Source organism: Platichthys flesus, chromosome 23, assembly GCF_949316205.1.
Source record: "Platichthys flesus chromosome 23, fPlaFle2.1, whole genome shotgun sequence".
Classification (NCBI taxonomy): Eukaryota; Metazoa; Chordata; class Actinopteri; order Pleuronectiformes; family Pleuronectidae; genus Platichthys; species Platichthys flesus.
Genome location: NC_084967.1, coordinates 1720663 through 1738061, shown reverse-complemented (window position 1 = coordinate 1738061; position 17399 = coordinate 1720663). Strand labels below are relative to the sequence as shown.

At 41.4% G+C, this 17399-nt stretch overlaps 26 non-coding genes across 26 annotated transcripts; all 26 read left to right on the top strand.

The window, feature by feature from the left end:
• The first annotated feature begins 31 nt into the window (after positions 1–31).
• On the top strand, positions 32–103 carry trnap-cgg (transfer RNA proline (anticodon CGG)). The gene has a single exon. It is a non-coding gene; the product is annotated as a tRNA-Pro (tRNA).
• Positions 104–449: 346 nt separating this feature from the next.
• Positions 450–521, top strand: trnap-ugg (transfer RNA proline (anticodon UGG)). Its single transcript has one exon. It is a non-coding gene; the product is annotated as a tRNA-Pro (tRNA).
• A 331-nt stretch (positions 522–852) lies between these two features.
• On the top strand, positions 853–924 carry trnap-agg (transfer RNA proline (anticodon AGG)). Its single transcript has one exon. It is a non-coding gene; the product is annotated as a tRNA-Pro (tRNA).
• A 352-nt stretch (positions 925–1276) lies between these two features.
• On the top strand, positions 1277–1348 carry trnap-ugg (transfer RNA proline (anticodon UGG)). The gene has a single exon. It is a non-coding gene; the product is annotated as a tRNA-Pro (tRNA).
• Positions 1349–1486: 138 nt separating this feature from the next.
• On the top strand, positions 1487–1558 carry trnap-cgg (transfer RNA proline (anticodon CGG)). The gene has a single exon. It is a non-coding gene; the product is annotated as a tRNA-Pro (tRNA).
• Positions 1559–2280: 722 nt separating this feature from the next.
• On the top strand, positions 2281–2352 carry trnap-cgg (transfer RNA proline (anticodon CGG)). The gene has a single exon. It is a non-coding gene; the product is annotated as a tRNA-Pro (tRNA).
• A 350-nt stretch (positions 2353–2702) lies between these two features.
• trnap-ugg (transfer RNA proline (anticodon UGG)) lies at positions 2703–2774 on the top strand. Its single transcript has one exon. It is a non-coding gene; the product is annotated as a tRNA-Pro (tRNA).
• A 3664-nt stretch (positions 2775–6438) lies between these two features.
• On the top strand, positions 6439–6510 carry trnap-cgg (transfer RNA proline (anticodon CGG)). The gene has a single exon. It is a non-coding gene; the product is annotated as a tRNA-Pro (tRNA).
• A 350-nt stretch (positions 6511–6860) lies between these two features.
• On the top strand, positions 6861–6932 carry trnap-ugg (transfer RNA proline (anticodon UGG)). The gene has a single exon. It is a non-coding gene; the product is annotated as a tRNA-Pro (tRNA).
• Positions 6933–10596: 3664 nt separating this feature from the next.
• On the top strand, positions 10597–10668 carry trnap-cgg (transfer RNA proline (anticodon CGG)). The gene has a single exon. It is a non-coding gene; the product is annotated as a tRNA-Pro (tRNA).
• A 362-nt stretch (positions 10669–11030) lies between these two features.
• trnap-ugg (transfer RNA proline (anticodon UGG)) lies at positions 11031–11102 on the top strand. The gene has a single exon. It is a non-coding gene; the product is annotated as a tRNA-Pro (tRNA).
• Positions 11103–11240: 138 nt separating this feature from the next.
• On the top strand, positions 11241–11312 carry trnap-cgg (transfer RNA proline (anticodon CGG)). Its single transcript has one exon. It is a non-coding gene; the product is annotated as a tRNA-Pro (tRNA).
• Positions 11313–11658: 346 nt separating this feature from the next.
• On the top strand, positions 11659–11730 carry trnap-ugg (transfer RNA proline (anticodon UGG)). Its single transcript has one exon. It is a non-coding gene; the product is annotated as a tRNA-Pro (tRNA).
• A 326-nt stretch (positions 11731–12056) lies between these two features.
• On the top strand, positions 12057–12129 carry trnap-agg (transfer RNA proline (anticodon AGG)). Its single transcript has one exon. It is a non-coding gene; the product is annotated as a tRNA-Pro (tRNA).
• Positions 12130–12604: 475 nt separating this feature from the next.
• On the top strand, positions 12605–12676 carry trnap-agg (transfer RNA proline (anticodon AGG)). The gene has a single exon. It is a non-coding gene; the product is annotated as a tRNA-Pro (tRNA).
• A 335-nt stretch (positions 12677–13011) lies between these two features.
• Positions 13012–13083, top strand: trnap-cgg (transfer RNA proline (anticodon CGG)). Its single transcript has one exon. It is a non-coding gene; the product is annotated as a tRNA-Pro (tRNA).
• A 350-nt stretch (positions 13084–13433) lies between these two features.
• Positions 13434–13505, top strand: trnap-ugg (transfer RNA proline (anticodon UGG)). Its single transcript has one exon. It is a non-coding gene; the product is annotated as a tRNA-Pro (tRNA).
• A 336-nt stretch (positions 13506–13841) lies between these two features.
• On the top strand, positions 13842–13914 carry trnap-agg (transfer RNA proline (anticodon AGG)). Its single transcript has one exon. It is a non-coding gene; the product is annotated as a tRNA-Pro (tRNA).
• Positions 13915–14389: 475 nt separating this feature from the next.
• Positions 14390–14461, top strand: trnap-agg (transfer RNA proline (anticodon AGG)). The gene has a single exon. It is a non-coding gene; the product is annotated as a tRNA-Pro (tRNA).
• Positions 14462–14812: 351 nt separating this feature from the next.
• Positions 14813–14884, top strand: trnap-ugg (transfer RNA proline (anticodon UGG)). The gene has a single exon. It is a non-coding gene; the product is annotated as a tRNA-Pro (tRNA).
• Positions 14885–15022: 138 nt separating this feature from the next.
• Positions 15023–15094, top strand: trnap-ugg (transfer RNA proline (anticodon UGG)). The gene has a single exon. It is a non-coding gene; the product is annotated as a tRNA-Pro (tRNA).
• Positions 15095–15440: 346 nt separating this feature from the next.
• Positions 15441–15512, top strand: trnap-agg (transfer RNA proline (anticodon AGG)). Its single transcript has one exon. It is a non-coding gene; the product is annotated as a tRNA-Pro (tRNA).
• A 334-nt stretch (positions 15513–15846) lies between these two features.
• Positions 15847–15919, top strand: trnap-agg (transfer RNA proline (anticodon AGG)). Its single transcript has one exon. It is a non-coding gene; the product is annotated as a tRNA-Pro (tRNA).
• Positions 15920–16394: 475 nt separating this feature from the next.
• Positions 16395–16466, top strand: trnap-agg (transfer RNA proline (anticodon AGG)). The gene has a single exon. It is a non-coding gene; the product is annotated as a tRNA-Pro (tRNA).
• A 351-nt stretch (positions 16467–16817) lies between these two features.
• Positions 16818–16889, top strand: trnap-ugg (transfer RNA proline (anticodon UGG)). The gene has a single exon. It is a non-coding gene; the product is annotated as a tRNA-Pro (tRNA).
• Positions 16890–17027: 138 nt separating this feature from the next.
• trnap-ugg (transfer RNA proline (anticodon UGG)) lies at positions 17028–17099 on the top strand. The gene has a single exon. It is a non-coding gene; the product is annotated as a tRNA-Pro (tRNA).
• The last annotated feature ends 300 nt before the right edge of the window (positions 17100–17399 follow it).

Sequence of the window (17399 nt, the reverse complement as noted above, 5' to 3'; positions counted from 1 at the left end):
GCCGAAGTCCAAAGTTTCCCAAACATTATGTGGCTCGTTGGTCTAGGGGTATGATTCTCGCTTCGGGTGCGGGAGGTCCCGGGTTCAAATCCCGGACGAGCCCTTTACCACCTTGACTCCAATCTGTAAATGAAGATGAACTGTCCAGCTAAGCTTTGTTTAATTGAACTAGGATGAGAAATGGGATACATTCAATAGATCAATGCAGACTTCACGAGGGTTACAGTAAATCTCAATCAAAATAAGTCTGATTCTTAAGCGATATACACTAGAGCTATCAATATACAGCCATAAGGGGTTAAGTGATGCTCAGTTTGTTAGCAGGAGACAATAGTACAGCGATTTTATAGACTGTAGAGTAATTAATGGCCAGGATGTTTCTTTCCAACTTGGTCAACATGCAACAGCGCTTGCCGAAGTCGAAAGTTTCCGAAAGACTTATTTTAAGTGGCTAGTTGGTCTAGGGGTATGATTCTCGCTTTGGGTGCGAGAGGTCCCGGGTTCAAATCCCGGACGAGCCCTTTACCACCTTGACTCCAATCTGTAAATGAAGATGAACCGTCCAGCTTAATTGAACTAGGATGAGAAATGGGATACATTCTATAGATCAATGTAGACTTCACGAGGGTTACAGAAAATCTCAATCAAAATAAGTCTCATTCTTAAGTGATATACACTAGAGCTATCAATATACATAAGGGGTTAAGTGATGCTCAGTTTGTTTGCAGGAGACAATAGTACAGCGATTTTATAGACTGTAGAGTAATGAATGGCCAGGATGTTTATTTCCAACTACGTCAACATGCAACAGCACTTGCCGAAGTCCAAAGTTTCCGAAACATTTATTTACGTGGCTCGTTGGTCTAGGGGTATGATTCTCGCTTAGGGTGCGAGAGGTCCCGGGTTCAAATCCCGGACGAGCCCTTTACCACCTTGACTCCAATCTGTAAATCAAGATGAACGGTCCATCTAAGCTATGCTTAATTGATCTAGGACGAGAATTGGGTTATGTTCAATAAAGACTCACCAATGGTTTACTTGAACAGAGGTACACAGCAAAATTTGAATCCAACTCTTTAGAGATATACAATGAAAAGATCAATACACTCCCATGGGAGGTTAAGTGTGGCTAAAATTGTGAGCAGGAGACAATTGGTTAATTATGCCTATTTTAGTGATTGTAGAGAAATGAAATGCCAGGATGTTTCATTCCAACTTGGTCAACATGCAACAGCGCTTGCCGAAGTTGAAAGTTTCCGAAAGACTTATTTTACGTGGCTCGTTGGTCTAGGGGTATGATTCTCGCTTTGGGTGCGAGAGGTCCCGGGTTCAAATCCCGGACGAGCCCTTTACCACCTTGACTCCAGGAGACAATAGTACAGCGATTTTATAGACTGTAGAGTAATGAATGGCCAGGATGTTTCTGTCCAACTACGTCAACATGCAACAGCGATTGCCGAAGTCCAAAGTTTCCCAAACATTATGTGGCTCGTTGGTCTAGGGGTATGATTCTCGCTTCGGGTGCGGGAGGTCCCGGGTTCAAATCCCGGACGAGCCCTTTACCACCTTGACTCCAATCTGTAAATGAAGATGAACTGTCCAGCTAAGCTTTGTTGAATTGAACTAGGATGAGAAATGGGATACATTCAATAGATCAATGCAGACTTCACGAGGGTTACAGTAAATCTCAATCAAAATAAGTCTGATTCTTAAGCGATATACACTAGAGCTATCAATATACAGCCATAAGGGGTTAAGTGATGCTCAGTTTGTTAGCAGGAGACAATAGTACAGCGATTTTATAGACTGTAGAGTAATTAATGGCCAGGATGTTTCTTTCCAACTTGGTCAACATGTCTAGGGGTATGATTCTCGCTTAGGGTGCGAGATGTCCCGGGTTCAAATCCCAGACGAGCCCTTTACCACCTTGAGTCCAATCTGTAAATCAAGATGAACCGTCCATCTTAGCTATGCTTAATTGATGTAGGACGAGAATTGGGTTATGTTCAATAAAGACTCACCAATGGTTTACTTGAACAGAGGTAGACAGCAAAATTTGAATCAAAATCAATCAAACTCTTTAGAGATAAACAATGAAAAGATCAATACAATCCCATGAGAGGTTAACTGTTGCTAAAATTGTGAGCAGGAGACAATAGGTTTATTATGCCTATTTTAGTGATTGTAGAGAAATGAAATGCCAGAATGTTTCATTCCAACTTGGTCAACATGCAACAGCGCTGGCCGAAATGGATTCTTTCAGAAAGGTATCTTTTGCATGGCTCGTTGGTCTAGGGGTATGATTCTCGCTTCGGGTGCGGGAGGTCCCGGGTTCAAATCCCGGACGAGCCCTTTACCACCTTGACTCCAATCTGTAAATCAAGATGAACCGTCCATCTAATCTATGCTTAATTGATCTAGGACGAGAATTGGGTTATGTTCAATAAAGACTCACCAATGGTTTACTTGAACAGAGGTAGACATCAAAATCAATCAAACTCTTTAGAGATATACAATGAAAAGATCAATACACTCCCATGGGAGGTTAAGTGTGGCTAAAATTGTGAGCAGGAGACAATTGGTTTATTATGCCTATTTTAGTGATTGTAGACAAATGAAATGCCAGGATGTTTCATTCCAACTTGGTCAACATGCAACAGCGCTTGCCGAAGTCGAAAGTTTCCGAAAGACTTATTTTACGTGGCTCGTTGGTCTAGGGGTATGATTCTCGCTTTGGGTGCGAGAGGTCCAGGGTTCAAATCCCGGACGAGCCTGTTGGGCCACAGTCCAGAGGCTGAACACCAGACACTGGAGCCGACGGTGAGGACAAAGGGTTGTAAAACTTTTGGAGGGAAAACATTCTCCAGCAGGCCTGAGAATCTCCCCCTGGTGGTTGGGAAATGTCCTGAAGAGCCTTCAGGACCCCCGCTGAGTGCCAAGCCCCGCCCACTGAGGTCCAACTCTGACACTCAATTGGCTTAAAGCCAGCATCATCCTATGACCAGCACCTCAAGGAGGCAGAACCTCTCAGGTAGAATAAAACCACTGAGACATCAAAAATCGCTGCCATTTTCCCTGCTCTGAAGACGTCAACAGACCCCTCCGGTTCTTTTCAGATGATTTAGTTGCTAAAGGGGGCAACCAGAGTTATTTTCTTTCATTTCTTTCATTTTCTTTTATCTTAAGTCTGATCTTACTTTGATAGAGACTATTTTTGTTTTTAACTTGAAAAGGCCGTGCACAGGAACTCACTCGCTCGCTGGCCGAGCTCAGAGACTTTCTTTCCAAATCCACAGCTGCGTCAACCGCTGCTCATCCCTGCAGAAGAGACGAAGCCGAATCCCGTTCCAAGAGCAAGAGACTTCGCTCTTTTCGGTCCAGCGCTGACCTCCGTTGCAACCACGAGACCCACCGGAGCACCGCTTAAGAGGCCAGGACACTGATTTGTTTTCCAGGAATCCGCCCGTTCGCACGCATCCTGAAGTTTAACGACAGATTCACTGGACTTCCGGGAAATCTGCGCACCACGCGCAAGCAACACCGCGGAGGTCACAGTAAGAGGCTTTATTGTCTGGGCAGAGACTAGTTTAAATACTTAGCGTGTCATTTGTTTGATTGTATGTTTGTTTGTAGATCGCTGATCTGTTTTTAGCCGTGCTACACGGCGGGCCGAGACGACACATCCGGTTTCTTTGTTTACTGTGTTTTTGGGAAGAGCGCGGTACAGAGCCGGCGCCTCCTTTTTGCGTGTTACCGTCAGAGATATTGTGCGGAGATTTACATCTGTTAAAAGATAAATCTCACGTAACTGGACTGCCTGCTTTGCTAGTAGTTGTCTCTGACGATGTTTCCTGATCTCTCTCTCTCTCTCTCTCTCTCTCTCTCTCTCCTCCTAAACCTGTTTTTACACACGTCCCGACCTACATTTATACATTCATGTTACATGGAGAAATCTAGATTTAACGAGCATTTATACATCTCGACGCCATTCGGCGCCAAAACTACGAGATAAGAAATCTCTTTGTCTTAAAGATCCCCTTTGTTAAGGTCAGTGACCAGCAGCCATTTTGCTTTTCGCAACGTGGCGTCACTAAGGTAACCTCCATCTTGGAAGTACGTGAATGTAACATCACCTTGAATTCGGCCAGAGGACGTCACCACGTCATTACGCCATAGCCACTCCCCTTTCTCTTTCTTACACACACACACACAGACAGGCAGACACACACGACCACACACACACACATAGATACTCCGTATTACATGTGTGACAATTGTGATAAGTGCTGCTGCTGTTGTTACCATCTTTGAAATATTGGAGTTTGTTAAATGAAGAATCATTGAAATAACATTAACTTTATTTCCCCTTTTTAATAAATACTTTTGTAATTAAAGTATTTGTATTTCTGTGATTATTTGTGCATATGTATGTGTATACAGCTGGATTACTATAGCCTGTGTTCGAACTTAAAACCCTTCATTGTTTATTATATAATCATTAATACTAAATATTGAGATTATTAATATAACCTATATCATTGAGACTGATATTTAAAGATTGAATTGTTGGTCCCTGTAACCAGGGTGGTGCCCCGCGACAATAAGCAATGATTACAGATTTGTATTATTCTTAATTGATAATTTTACTGTTTTCATTAATTATTTTAACTATTATTAATGGATAACCGTATCATTTCTAATTAAATGTGTTACTATTCGTAATTAATAGCTTCATCATTTTTTGATTATTTTTAAGAAATAATTGTTATTTTAATAATCATATTTCATGATTATTAATAATTAGCCAACGTCAATTCTACTCCTACTATTGCACAACAAGCCCTTTACCACCTTGACTCCAATCTGTAAATGAAGATGAACCGTCCAGCTAAGCTTTGTTTAATTGAACTAGGATGAGAAATGGGATACATTCTATAGATCAATGTAGACTTCACGAGGGTTACAGAAAATCACAATCAAAATAAGACTCATTCTTAAGTGATATACACTAGAGCTATCAATATACAACCATAAGGGGTTAAGTGATGCTCAGTTTGTTAGCAGGAGACAATATTACAGCGATTTTATAGACTGTAGAGTAATGAATGGCCAGGATGTTTCTTTCCAACTACGTCAACATGCAACAGCGCTTGCCGAAGTCCAAAGTTTCCGAAACATTTATTTACGTGGCTCTTTGGTCTAGGGGTATGATTCTCGCTTAGGGTGCGAGAGGTCCCGGGTTCAAATCCCGGACAAGCCCTTTACCACCTTGACTCCAATCTGTAAATGAAGATGAACTGTCCAGCTAAGCTTTGTTTAATTGAACTAGGATGAGAAATGGGATACATTCTATAGATCAATGTAGACTTCACGAGGGTTACAGACAATCTCAATCAAACTAAGTCTGATTCTTAAGAGATATACACTAGAGCTATCAATATACAGCCATAAGGGGATAAGTGATGCTCATTTTGTTAGCAGGAGACAGTAGTATGTTGATTTTATAGACTGTAGAGAAATGAATGGCCAGTATTTTTCTTTCCAACTTGGTCAACATGCAAGTTGGAAAATCCAAAGTTTCCGAAAAAACTTTACGTGGCTCATTGGTCTAGGGGTATGATTCTCGCTTAGGGTGCGAGAGATCCAGGGTTCAAATCCCGGACGAGCCCTTTAACACCTTGACTCCAATCTGTAAATGAAGATGAACCGTCCAGCTTAATTGAACTAGGATGAGAAATGGGATACATTCTATAGATCAATGTAGACTTCATGAGGGTTACAGAAAATCTCAATCAAAATAAGTCTCAATGTTAAGAGATATACACTAGAGCTATCAATAAAAAGCCATAAGGGGTTAAGTGATGCTCAGTTTGTTAGCAGGAGACAATAGTACAGCGATTTTATAGACTGTAGAGTAATGAATGGCCAGGATGTTTCTTTCCAACTACGTCAACATGCAACAGCGCTTGCCGAAGTCCAAAGTTTCCGAAACATTTATTTACGTGCCTCGTTGGTCTAGGGGTATGATTCTCGCTTAGGGTGTGAGAGGTCCCGGGTTCAAATCCCAGACGAGCCCTCTACCACCTTGACTCCAATCTGTAAATCAAGATGAACCGTCCATCTTAGCTATGCTTAATTGATGTAGGACGAGAATTGGGTTATGTTCAATAAAGACTCACCAATGGTTTACTTGAACAGAGGTAGACAGCAAAATTTGAATCAAAATCAATCAAACTCTTTAGAGATATACAATGAAAAGATCAATACAATCCCATGAGAGGTTAACTGTTGCTAAAATTGTGAGCAGGAGACAATAGGTTTATTATGCCTATTTTAGTGATTGTAGAGAAATGAAATGCCAGAATGTTTCATTCCAACTTGGTCAACATGCAACAGCGCTGGCCGAAATGGATTCTTTCAGAAAGGTATCTTTTGCATGGCTCGTTGGTCTAGGGGTATGATTCTCGCTTCGGGTGCGGGAGGTCCCGGGTTCAAATCCCGGACGAGCCCTTTACCACCTTGACTCCAATCTGTAAATCAAGATGAACCGTCCATCTAATCTATGCTTAATTGATCTAGGACGAGAATTGGGTTATGTTCAATAAAGACTCACCAATGGTTTACTTGAACAGAGGTAGACATCAAAATCAATCAAACTCTTTAGAGATATACAATGAAAAGATCAATACACTCCCATGGGAGGTTAAGTGTGGCTAAAATTGTGAGCAGGAGACAATTGGTTTATTATGCCTATTTTAGTGATTGTAGACAAATGAAATGCCAGGATGTTTCATTCCAACTTGGTCAACATGCAACAGCGCTTGCCGAAGTCGAAAGTTTCCGAAAGACTTATTTTACGTGGCTCGTTGGTCTAGGGGTATGATTCTCGCTTTGGGTGCGAGAGGTCCAGGGTTCAAATCCCGGACGAGCCTGTTGGGCCACAGTCCAGAGGCTGAACACCAGACACTGGAGCCGACGGTGAGGACAAAGGGTTGTAAAACTTTTGGAGGGAAAACATTCTCCAGCAGGCCTGAGAATCTCCCCCTGGTGGTTGGGAAATGTCCTGAAGAGCCTTCAGGACCCCCGCTGAGTGCCAAGCCCCGCCCACTGAGGTCCAACTCTGACACTCAATTGGCTTAAAGCCAGCATCATCCTATGACCAGCACCTCAAGGAGGCAGAACCTCTCAGGTAGAATAAAACCACTGAGACATCAAAAATCGCTGCCATTTTCCCTGCTCTGAAGACGTCAACAGACCCCTCCGGGTCTTTCCAGATGATTTAGTTGCTAAAGGGGGCAACCAGAGTTATTTTCTTTCATTTCTTTCATTTTCTTTTATCTTAAGTCTGATCTTACTTTGATAGAGACTATTTTTGTTTTTAACTTGAAAAGGCCGTGCACAGGAACTCACTCGCTCGCTGGCCGAGCTCAGAGACTTTCTTTCCAAATCCACAGCTGCGTCAACCGCTGCTCATCCCTGCAGAAGAGACGAAGCCGAATCCCGTTCCAAGAGCAAGAGACTTCGCTCTTTTCGGTCCAGCGCTGACCTCCGTTGCAACCACGAGACCCACCGGAGCACCGCTTAAGAGGCCAGGACACTGATTTGTTTTCCAGGAATCCGCCCGTTCGCACGCATCCTGAAGTTTAACGACAGATTCACTGGACTTCCGGGAAATCTGCGCACCACGCGCAAGCAACACCGCGGAGGTCACAGTAAGAGGCTTTATTGTCTGGGCAGAGACTAGTTTAAATACTTAGCGTGTCATTTGTTTGATTGTATGTTTGTTTGTAGATCGCTGATCTGTTTTTAGCCGTGCTACACGGCGGGCCGAGACGACACATCCGGTTTCTTTGTTTACTGTGTTTTTGGGAAGAGCGCGGTACAGAGCCGGCGCCTCCTTTTTGCGTGTTACCGTCAGAGATATTGTGCGGAGATTTACATCTGTTAAAAGATAAATCTCACGTAACTGGACTGCCTGCTTTGCTAGTAGTTGTCTCTGACGATGTTTCCTGATCTCTCTCTCTCTCTCTCTCTCTCTCTCTCTCTCCTCCTAAACCTGTTTTTACACACGTCCCGACCTACATTTATACATTCATGTTACATGGAGAAATCTAGATTTAACGAGCATTTATACATCTCGACGCCATTCGGCGCCAAAACTACGAGATAAGAAATCTCTTTGTCTTAAAGATCCCCTTTGTTAAGGTCAGTGACCAGCAGCCATTTTGCTTTTCGCAACGTGGCGTCACTAAGGTAACCTCCATCTTGGAAGTACGTGAATGTAACATCACCTTGAATTCGGCCAGAGGACGTCACCACGTCATTACGCCATAGCCACTCCCCTTTCTCTTTCTTACACACACACACACAGACAGGCAGACACACACGACCACACACACACACATAGATACTCCGTATTACATGTGTGACAATTGTGATAAGTGCTGCTGCTGTTGTTACCATCTTTGAAATATTGGAGTTTGTTAAATGAAGAATCATTGAAATAACATTAACTTTATTTCCCCTTTTTAATAAATACTTTTGTAATTAAAGTATTTGTATTTCTGTGATTATTTGTGCATATGTATGTGTATACAGCTGGATTACTATAGCCTGTGTTCGAACTTAAAACCCTTCATTGTTTATTATATAATCATTAATACTAAATATTGAGATTATTAATATAACCTATATCATTGAGACTGATATTTAAAGATTGAATTGTTGGTCCCTGTAACCAGGGTGGTGCCCCGCGACAATAAGCAATGATTACAGATTTGTATTATTCTTAATTGATAATTTTACTGTTTTCATTAATTATTTTAACTATTATTAATGGATAACCGTATCATTTCTAATTAAATGTGTTACTATTCGTAATTAATAGCTTCATCATTTTTTGATTATTTTTAAGAAATAATTGTTATTTTAATAATCATATTTCATGATTATTAATAATTAGCCAACGTCAATTCTACTCCTACTATTGCACAACAAGCCCTTTACCACCTTGACTCCAATCTGTAAATGAAGATGAACCGTCCAGCTAAGCTTTGTTTAATTGAACTAGGATGAGAAATGGGATACATTCTATAGATCAATGTAGACTTCACGAGGGTTACAGAAAATCACAATCAAAATAAGACTCATTCTTAAGTGATATACACTAGAGCTATCAATATACAACCATAAGGGGTTAAGTGATGCTCAGTTTGTTAGCAGGAGACAATATTACAGCGATTTTATAGACTGTAGAGTAATGAATGGCCAGGATGTTTCTTTCCAACTACGTCAACATGCAACAGCGCTTGCCGAAGTCCAAAGTTTCCGAAACATTTATTTACGTGGCTCTTTGGTCTAGGGGTATGATTCTCGCTTAGGGTGCGAGAGGTCCCGGGTTCAAATCCCGGACAAGCCCTTTACCACCTTGACTCCAATCTGTAAATGAAGATGAACTGTCCAGCTAAGCTTTGTTTAATTGAACTAGGATGAGAAATGGGATACATTCTATAGATCAATGTAGACTTCACGAGGGTTACAGACAATCTCAATCAAACTAAGTCTGATTCTTAAGAGATATACACTAGAGCTATCAATATACAGCCATAAGGGGATAAGTGATGCTCATTTTGTTAGCAGGAGACAGTAGTATGTTGATTTTATAGACTGTAGAGAAATGAATGGCCAGTATTTTTCTTTCCAACTTGGTCAACATGCAAGTTGGAAAATCCAAAGTTTCCGAAAAAACTTTACGTGGCTCATTGGTCTAGGGGTATGATTCTCGCTTAGGGTGCGAGAGATCCAGGGTTCAAATCCCGGACGAGCCCTTTAACACCTTGACTCCAATCTGTAAATGAAGATGAACCGTCCAGCTTAATTGAACTAGGATGAGAAATGGGATACATTCTATAGATCAATGTAGACTTCATGAGGGTTACAGAAAATCTCAATCAAAATAAGTCTCAATGTTAAGAGATATACACTAGAGCTATCAATAAAAAGCCATAAGGGGTTAAGTGATGCTCAGTTTGTTAGCAGGAGACAATAGTACAGCGATTTTATAGACTGTAGAGTAATGAATGGCCAGGATGTTTCTTTCCAACTACGTCAACATGCAACAGCGCTTGCCGAAGTCCAAAGTTTCCGAAACATTTATTTACGTGCCTCGTTGGTCTAGGGGTATGATTCTCGCTTAGGGTGCGAGAGGTCCCGGGTTCAAATCCCAGACGAGCCCTCTACCACCTTGACTCCAATCTGTAAATCAAGATGAACCGTCCATCTTAGCTATGCTTAATTGATGTAGGACGAGAATTGGGTTATGTTCAATAAAGACTCACCAATGGTTTACTTGAACAGAGGTAGACAGCAAAATTTGAATCAAAATCAATCAAACTCTTTAGAGATATACAATGAAAAGATCAATACAATCCCATGAGAGGTTAACTGTTGCTAAAATTGTGAGCAGGAGACAATAGGTTTATTATGCCTATTTTAGTGATTGTAGAGAAATGAAATGCCAGAATGTTTCATTCCAACTTGGTCAACATGCAACAGCGCTGGCCGAAATGGATTCTTTCAGAAAGGTATCTTTTGCATGGCTCGTTGGTCTAGGGGTATGATTCTCGCTTCGGGTGCGGGAGGTCCCGGGTTCAAATCCCGGACGAGCCCTTTACCACCTTGACTCCAATCTGTAAATCAAGATGAACCGTCCATCTAAGCTATGCTTAATTGATCTAGGACGAGAATTGGGTTATGTTCAATAAAGACTCACCAATGGTTTACTTGAACAGAGGTAGACAGCAAAATTTGAATCAAAATCAATCAAACTCTTTAGAGATATACAATGAAAAGATCAATACACTCCCATGAGAGGTTAAGTGTGGCTAAAATTGTGAGCAGGAGACAATTGGTTAATTATGCCTATTTTAGTGATTGTAGAGAAATGAAATGCCAGGATGTTTCATTCCAACTTGGTCAACATGCAACAGCGCTTGCCGAAGATAAAAGTTTCCGAAAGACTTATTTTACGTGGCTCGTTGGTCTAGGGGTATGATTCTCGCTTTGGGTGCGAGAGGTCCCGGGTTCAAATCCCGGACGAGCCCTTTAGCACCTTGACTCCAGGAGACAATAGTACAGCGATTTTATAGACTGTAGAGTAATGAATGGCCAGGATGTTTCTGTCCAACTACGTCAACATGCAACAGCGATTGCCGAAGTCCAAAGTTTCCCAAACATTATGTGGCTCGTTGGTCTAGGGGTATGATTCTCGCTTCGGGTGCGGGAGGTCCCGGGTTCAAATCCCGGACGAGCCCTTTACCACCTTGACTCCAATCTGTAAATGAAGATGAACTGTCCAGCTAAGCTTTGTTTAATTGAACTAGGATGAGAAATGGGATACATTCAATAGATCAATGCAGACTTCACGAGGGTTACAGTAAATCTCAATCAAAATAAGTCTGATTCTTAAGCGATATACACTAGAGCTATCAATATACAGCCATAAGGGGTTAAGTGATGCTCAGTTTGTTAGCAGGAGACAATAGTACAGCGATTTTATAGACTGTAGAGTAATTAATGGCCAGGATGTTTCTTTCCAACTTGGTCAACATGCAAATGCGCTTGCCGAAGTCGAAAGTTTCCGAAAAACTTATTTTAAGTGGCTAGTTGGTCTAGGGGTATGATTCTCGCTTTGGGTGCGAGAGGTCCCGGGTTCAAATCCCGGACGAGCCCTTTACCACCTTGACTCCAATCTGTAAATGAAGATGAACCGTCCAGCTTAATTGAACTAGGATGAGAAATGGGATACATTCTATAGATCAATGTAGACTTCACGAGGGTTACAGTAAATCTCAATCAAAATAAGTCTGATTCTTAAGAGATATACACTAGAGCTATCAATATACAGCCATAAGGGGTTAAGTGATGCTCAGTTTGTTAGCAGGAGACAGTAGTATGTTGATTTTATAGACTGTAGAGAAATCAATGGCCAGTATGTTTCTTTCCAACTTGGTCAACATGCAAGTTGGAACATCCAAAGTTTCCGAAAAAACTTTACGTGGCTCGTTGGTCTAGGGGTATGATTCTCGCTTAGGGTGCGAGAGGTCCCGGGTTCAAATCCCGGACGACCACCTTGACTCCAATCTGTTAATCAAGATGAACCGTCCATCTAATCTATGCTTAATTGATCTAGGACGAGAATTGGGTTATGTTCAATAAAGACTCACCAATGGTTTACTTGAACAGAGGTAGACATCAAAATATATCAAACTCTTTAGAGATATACAATGAAAAGATCAATACACTCCCATGAGAGGTTAAGTGTGGCTAAAATTGTGAGCAGGAGACAATTGGTTAATTATGCCTATTTTAGTGATTGTAGAGAAATGAAATGCCAGGATGTTTCATTTCAACTTGTTAAGAGATATACACTAGAGCTATCAATATACATAAGGGGTTAAGTGATGCTCAGTTTGTTAGCAGGAGACAATAGTACAGCGATTTTATAGACTGTAGAGTAATGAATGGCCAGGATGTTTCTTTCCAACTACGTCAACATGCAACAGCGCTTGCCGAAGTCCAAAGTTTCCGAAACATTTATTTACGTGGCTCGTTGGTCTAGGGGTATGATTCTCGCTTAGGGTGCGAGAGGTCCCGGGTTCAAATCCCGGACGAGCCCTTTACCACCTTGACTCCAACTAGCTATGCTTAATTGATGTAGGACGAGAATTGGGTTATGTTCAATAAAGACTCACCAATGGTTTACTTGAACAGAGGTAGACAGTAAAATTTGAATCAAAATCAATCAAACTCTTTAGAGATATACAATGAAAAGATCAATACAATCCCATGAGAGGTTAACTGTTGCTAAAATTGTGAGCAGGAGACAATAGGTTTATTATGCCTATTTTAGTGATTGTAGAGAAATGAAATGCCAGAATGTTTCATTCCAACTTGGTCAACATGCAACAGCGCTGGCCGAAATGGATTCTTTCAGAAAGGTATCTTTTGCATGGCTCGTTGGTCTAGGGGTATGATTCTCGCTTCGGGTGTGGGAGGTCCCGGGTTCAAATCCCGGACGAGCCCTTTACCACCTTGACTCCAATCTGTAAATCAAGATGAACCGTCCATCTAATCTATGCTTAATTGATCTAGGACGAGAATTGGGTTATGTTCAATAAAGACTCACCAATGGTTTACTTGAACAGAGGTAGACATCAAAATCAATCAAACTCTTTAGAGATATACAATGAAAAGATCAATACACTCCCATGGGAGGTTAAGTGTGGCTAAAATTGTGAGCAGGAGACAATTGGTTTATTATGCCTATTTTAGTGATTGTAGACAAATGAAATGCCAGGATGTTTCATTCCAACTTGGTCAACATGCAACAGCGCTTGCCGAAGTCGAAAGTTTCCGAAAGACTTATTTTACGTGGCTCGTTGGTCTAGGGGTATGATTCTCGCTTTGGGTGCGAGAGGTCCAGGGTTCAAATCCCGGACGAGCCCTTTACCACCTTGACTCCAATCTGTAAATGAAGATGAACCGTCCAGCTAAGCTTTGTTTAATTGAACTAGGATGAGAAATGGGCTACATTCTATAGATCAATGTAGACTTCACGAGGGTTACAGTAAATCTCAATCAAAATAAGTCTGATTCTTAAGAGATATACACTAGAGCTATCAATATACAGCCATAAGGGGTTAAGTGATGCTCAGTTTGTTAGCAGGAGACAGTAGTATGTTGATTTTATAGACTGTAGAGAAATCAATGGCCAGTATGTTTCTTTCCAACTTGGTCAACATGCAAGTTGGAACATCCAAAGTTTCCGAAAAAACTTTACGTGGCTCGTTGGTCTAGGGGTATGATTCTCGCTTAGGGTGCGAGAGGTCCCGGGTTCAAATCCCGGACGACCACCTTGACTCCAATCTGTTAATCAAGATGAACCGTCCATCTAATCTATGCTTAATTGATCTAGGACGAGAATTGGGTTATGTTCAATAAAGACTCACCAATGGTTTACTTGAACAGAGGTAGACATCAAAATATATCAAACTCTTTAGAGATATACAATGAAAAGATCAATACACTCCCATGAGAGGGTAAGTGTGGCTAAAATTGTGAGCAGGAGACAATTGGTTAATTATGCCTATTTTAGTGATTGTAGAGAAATGAAATGCCAGGATGTTTCATTTCAACTTGTTAAGAGATATACACTAGAGCTATCAATATACATAAGGGGTTAAGTGATGCTCAGTTTGTTAGCAGGAGACAATAGTACAGCGATTTTATAGACTGTAGAGTAATGAATGGCCAGGATGTTTCTTTCCAACTACGTCAACATGCAACAGCGCTTGCCGAAGTCCAAAGTTTCCGAAACATTTATTTACGTGGCTCGTTGGTCTAGGGGTATGATTCTCGCTTAGGGTGCGAGAGGTCCCGGGTTCAAATCCCGGACGAGCCCTTTACCACCTTGACTCCAATCTGTAAATCAAGATGAACGGTCCATCTAAGCTATGCTTAATTGATCTAGGACGAGAATTGGGTTATGTTCAATAAAGACTCACCAATGGTTTACTTGAACAGAGGTACACAGCAAAATTTGAATCAAACTCTTTAGAGATATACAATGAAAAGATCAATACACTCCCATGAGAGGTTAAGTGTGGCTAAAATTGTGAGCAGGAGACAATTGGTTAATTATGCCTATTTTAGTGATTGTAGAGAAATGAAATGCCAGGATGTTCATTCCAACTTGGTCAACATGCAACAGCGCTTGCCGAAGTTGAAAGTTTCCGAAAGACTTACTTTACGTGGCTCGTTGGTCTAGGGGTATGATTCTCGCTTTGGGTGCGAGAGGTCCCGGGTTCAAATCCCGGACGAGCCCTTTACCACCTTGACTCCAGGAGACAATAGTACAGCGATTTTATAGACTGTAGAGTAATGAATGGCCAGGATGTTTCTGTCCAACTACGTCAACATGCAACAGCGATTGCCGAAGTCCAAAGTTTCCCAAACATTATGTGGCTCGTTGGTCTAGGGGTATGATTCTCGCTTTGGGTGCGAGAGGTCCCGGGTTCAAATCCCGGACGAGCCCTTTACAACCTTGACTCCAATCTGTAAATGAAGATGAACCGTCCAGCTAAGCTTTGTTTAATTGAACTAGGATGAGAAATGGGATACATTCTATAGATCAATGTAGACTTCACGAGGGTTACAGAAAATCTCAATCAAAATAAGTCTCATTCTTAAGAGATATACACTAGAGCTATCAATATACAGCCATAAGGGGTTAAGTGATGCTCAGTTTGTTAGCAGGAGGCAATAGTACAGCGATTTTATAGACTGTAGAGTAATTAATGGCCAGGATGTTTCTTTCCAACTTGGTCAACATGCAACAGCGCTTGCCGAAGTCGAAAGTTTCCGAAAGACTTATTTTAAGTGGCTCGTTGGTCTAGTGGTATGATTCTCGCTTAGGGTGCGAGAGGTCCCGGGTTCAAATCCCAGACGAGCCCTTTACCACCTTGACTCCAATCTGTAAATGAAGATGAACCGTCCAGCTTAATTGAACTAGGATGAGAAATGGGATACATTCTATAGATCAATGTAGACTTCACGAGGGTTACAGAAAATCTCAATCAAAATAAGTCTCAATGTTAAGAGATATACACTAGAGCTATCAATAAAAAGCCATAAGGGGTTAAGTGATACTCAGTTTGTTAGCAGGAGACAATAGTACAGCGATTTTATAGACTGTAGAGTAACGAATGGCCAGGATGTTTCTTTCCAACTACGTCAACATGCAACAGTGCTTGCCGAAGTCCAAAGTTTCTGAAACATTTATTTACGTGGCTCGTTGGTCTAGGGGTATGATTCTCGCTTAGGGTGCGAGAGGTCCCGGGTTCAAATCCCGGACGACCACCTTGACTCCAATCTGTTAATCAAGATGAACCGTCCATCTAATCTATGCTTAATTGATCTAGGACGAGAATTGGGTTATGTTCAATAAAGACTCACCAATGGTTTACTTGAACAGAGGTAGACATCAAAATATATCAAACTCTTTAGAGATATACAATGAAAAGATCAATACACTCCCATGAGAGGTTAAGTGTGGCTAAAATTGTGAGCAGGAGACAATTGGTTAATTATGCCTATTTTAGTGATTGTAGAGAAATGAAATGCCAGGATGTTTCATTTCAACTTGTTAAGAGATATACACTAGAGCTATCAATATACATAAGGGGTTAAGTGATGCTCAGTTTGTTAGCAGGAGACAATAGTACAGCGATTTTATAGACTGTAGAGTAATGAATGGCCAGGATGTTTCTTTCCAACTACGTCAACATGCAACAGCGCTTGCCGAAGTCCAAAGTTTCCGAAACATTTATTTACGTGGCTCGTTGGTCTAGGGGTATGATTCTCGCTTAGGGTGCGAGAGGTCCCGGGTTCAAATCCCGGACGAGCCCTTTACCACCTTGACTCCAATCTGTAAATCAAGATGAACGGTCCATCTAAGCTATGCTTAATTGATCTAGGACGAGAATTGGGTTATGTTCAATAAAGACTCACCAATGGTTTACTTGAACAGAGGTACACAGCAAAATTTGAATCAAACTCTTTAGAGATATACAATGAAAAGATCAATACACTCCCATGAGAGGTTAAGTGTGGCTAAAATTGTGAGCAGGAGACAATTGGTTAATTATGCCTATTTTAGTGATTGTAGAGAAATGAAATGCCAGGATGTTCATTCCAACTTGGTCAACATGCAACAGCGCTTGCCGAAGTTGAAAGTTTCCGAAAGACTTATTTTACGTGGCTCGTTGGTCTAGGGGTATGATTCTCGCTTTGGGTGCGAGAGGTCCCGGGTTCAAATCCCGGACGAGCCCTTTACCACCTTGACTCCAGGAGACAATAGTACAGCGATTTTATAGACTGTAGAGTAATGAATGGCCAGGATGTTTCTGTCCAACTACGTCAACATGCAACAGCGATTGCCGAAGTCCAAAGTTTCCCAAACATTATGTGGCTCGTTGGTCTAGGGGTATGATTCTCGCTTTGGGTGCGAGAGGTCCCGGGTTCAAATCCCGGACGAGCCCTTTACAACCTTGACTCCAATCTGTAAATGAAGATGAACCGTCCAGCTAAGCTTTGTTTAATTGAACTAGGATGAGAAATGGGATACATTCTATAGATCAATGTAGACTTCACGAGGGTTACAGAAAATCTCAATCAAAATAAGTCTCATTCTTAAGAGATATACACTAGAGCTATCAATATACAGCCATAAGGGGTTAAGTGATGCTCAGTTTGTTAGCAGGAGGCAATAGTACAGCGATTTTATAGACTGTAGAGTAATTAATGGCCAGGATGTTTCTTTCCAACTTGGTCAACATGCA